Below are 3,400 nucleotides of genomic sequence, written 5' to 3'. Positions count from 1 at the left end.
CGATATACATTAAGTGCCGACTACATAAACAAACGATTCTGAAACAATTAACCTTAACCCTAACCCTACGGTTAGGGTTAAAGCAAATTTAAAATGAAAAAAGCAAATAAAACGAAGGTATGGAGATTAAATATGCTTTACATCAGCCAAAGGAGTAAATGTAAACAACTGAATACTTGTCAGTGATTGGTTGAAATTATCGAAATAAGACAATTTTTTACATGAAATAAATTCGAATACAAAAATATTTTTCTGTTCTATAACACAAAATAGATAAGTATACGAAGTTTGAAAGTCTTTCCGTACCAAAAACGCTACGTAAAACATTGATGAAAAATGTGCCCCAACCCGTTTTAAAATAGATCCTATATAATCATTGCTATTCTGTCAAACTGTCGTATGTCCAAATTTGTCCAAATGCGTTTTTTTTCGACATTTAATTTTGCTTGCAATAACCGGTTCTTTTGTTCAAAGTATCATATCTCCAGCTGCTTCAGATGCCAACATAGGAAAATTGTCAAAGTGTAGTACAACAGTTTAGCATTTTTCAAAAGTGTAGTAAGTCTCACATATGACAGTTTTGCAGAAATAATTCTGACTGAAAATATTATACATGCATGGAGTTATGATTTTATTCACCCAACTAAGTATTATTGTTTAGCTGAAACTGTTGCTAATGTAAAAAGAAATGGAATGGGGTGACTATTTTTTTTTCGTTTTCTGGAAAAGCAGCGTCTTGGACTTACGACACTTTTGCATAATAGCAACAAATATGATATATATATATATATATATATATATGTGTGTATATATAGATAGATAGATAGATGTGAGAGAGACAGAGAAAGTGAGATTACAATTTATTAATTGAATATGATTGATATAAACACTTCCTCTCGTCATATGCAGAGATTATGTTTATATTTATAAACATGGTGAGAGAACGAAAGAAAGATTACAACGTTTCCTGTCAAATAAATCAGCGGTTCCAAAATGGCTGTGCCAAATCTCTCATACTCATGATGCCGCAGTATTGTCGGTGCAGTTTTCGAAACCTTTATTCTAAGCAGACTGCATACAGCCCAAGGAAAACAGAATTTTCCTGTTTGACGCCTTTAAAATAAACTCTGCTGAAAATAAAATAGAAGCAGCAGAACTGTGTAAACACATTAATAGAAAACGAGAGAACATATAAATAAATAAACCGCGATTCAAGAAGGAAAAGGATTTAAATCAGCGAAAAAGAAAATAACAGGAAGAAAAGTTGAAGCATTAAACGTTAGAGCCATCTTGGAATGTAGAAATAGAATTGTAGAGAAATGGAGCTCTACCAAAAGTTCGTTCCATGACAAAAAGCACAACGATCTGACAGGACAACATCATTAGTGAAGTTACAACGAGCGATATTACAAATTTCAGAAATTACATCATACAAACTGGTAACACAGTCAAATGACAGAAGGTTAAAGTCCCAAGATCTTTGCATAGATTTTCTTGACAGCTCATGACGTTTGACTCCAGTGGACAGTAATAATAGCTACAAAGCGATCGGCAAATTTCTTATATCAACGACCCCTTTCATGGAATTGTTAATAACTCGTTGACCCCATCATGTAAATTTCTAACATTAAATTAAGAAGTATAATTAATAAAAAGAATCATTGATTTAAAAACAAAACACAGCGCAGAGTTGGCTGTGTGGTAAGTTGTTTGCTTACCAACCATATGGTTCCGGGTTCAGTCCTTGGGTAAGTGTCTTCTACTATAGCCTCGGGCCGACCAAAGCCTTGTGAGTGAATTTGGTAGACGGAAACTGAAAGAAGCCCGTCGTGTGTGTATGTTTGTGTCTGTGTTTGTTTCCCCCAACATCGCTTGACAACCGTCCCCGTAACTTAGCGGTTCGGCAATAGGGACTGATGGAATAAGTACTAGCCTTACAAAGAATAAGTCTTGGAGTCGATTTGCTCTACTAAAGGCGGTGCTCCAGCATAACCGCAGTCAAATGACTGGAATAAGTAAAAGAGTCTGTTGTTTTTCACCGCTTTTAATAAGAAATATTTAAGGAAATTTAATGAAAATACTTAACGAAATCAATAAAGAACAATAAAAAATTAATGGCGAAGGTAAAGAATACGAAACCACCCGTTTTCAGCGGTTAGTTACGCCGAAAACTGGTGGTGTGCGTATTCTTTACCTGATATAGTTAGTATATTTAATGTAAAATGGGTTTAGTGAATTTTAGTAATTGCATTGATATTTGGCTGTTCTAGATTCAGTTCGCTATGTTCAAAATTGTTTCAGGTGCTTATAAACCTCTTCGCTTTCCACATAGACCCTCCGGGTGGTGGTGGTGGTGGGGTCGATATTGACCACAATGCTGACCCCTGGGGTCGAAACAACGTAACGTACAACGAAGTTTCAAAACTTATGACCATGTTACAAATGTTTCTTCAAACTACAGATTCGAACAAATTTATAAGAAAAAAAAAACAGCGTGAGATTCATTCTTAGACATGCTTTATCTCACAACTTGGGCAACAATTTTCAGTCGTATCTTTGAAGTGGAAACTGATTACTGTAAATTTAACTCAAACTGAGTTCTTTCCATATTTACATTTTCGTTTCGAATCATTCATGAGAAAGCATAGAACAGTCATTGTTTTATTTTGTTGAAGAGAATGTTATCTAAATTATTTTCATTGTTGATAACATTTGTCATTTTCTGCCATATTCTGAGTGAAACTCATATCTTTCTCGTTATACATCACTGCTGCTACACAGGCGGTGAAATATTTCAGATAATGAATAAAGTTTTCAGCTGGCCTAGACTACATTCATATGTAAATAGATCCAGTACTGACTTGCTTAACGTATTGTCATTAAAAAGTCAGTTATTCTATGATAAATAGAAATAGTTCTCGCTGCTGTCAACGGTTGTAATCTTAATCTGAAGTATGGTGGTTAGTAATAGAGGCTTGAGACTCCACTGCTTATGGGATCATTGCTCTTGTAACTTACATCCTTTTATTCTTTCCGTCAACATCTCTTAACTTTTTCTCTTTACAATTATAACGTGTTGACAGATGATTAACTATTCTTTTTTCTTCTTTCCTATCATTCTAGGGCAGAAGTCAGTCTAAAAGTTATTTTTTTTCTTCAGGCGAAACATCGAAAAGCGAAATCTCAACTTCATTTTCTCATGTCAGCTTATCATAGTGTAATATTTTAACATTTGGAACATATTAAAGTAGTGAATTTTAATGTCGTTCTTGTACATAAACGCGGTCGTAGTGACACATGAGATTATTTATGCATTCCCATCATATATTCTTTCTCCAGCCCCCATCATATATTCTTTCTCCAGCCCCCATCATATATTCTTTCTCCAGCCCCCATCATA

At 34.5% G+C, this 3,400-nt stretch overlaps 1 protein-coding gene and 1 long non-coding RNA gene across 2 annotated transcripts in view; one reads left to right on the top strand and one right to left on the bottom strand.

Annotated features, from left to right (window-relative positions):
* LOC106879687 (uncharacterized) overlaps positions 1–3,400 on the top strand; it is an 85,692-nt gene that overhangs the window by 10,679 nt on the left and 71,613 nt on the right. The window lies entirely within an intron of this gene.
* The window catches only part of LOC128247813 (uncharacterized), a 114,154-nt gene continuing 111,599 nt past the window's right edge, over positions 846–3,400 (bottom strand). The window contains exon 2 of the long non-coding RNA XR_008264132.1: positions 846–1,130. This is a non-coding gene — a long non-coding RNA (uncharacterized LOC128247813). The remainder of the gene's footprint in view (positions 1,131–3,400) is intronic.

Source organism: Octopus bimaculoides, chromosome 5 (assembly GCF_001194135.2).
Source record: "Octopus bimaculoides isolate UCB-OBI-ISO-001 chromosome 5, ASM119413v2, whole genome shotgun sequence".
NCBI lineage: Eukaryota > Metazoa > Mollusca > Cephalopoda > Octopoda > Octopodidae > Octopus > Octopus bimaculoides.
Note: the sequence above shows the minus strand (reverse complement) of the source record. Positions and strands in the feature narration are given on the sequence as shown.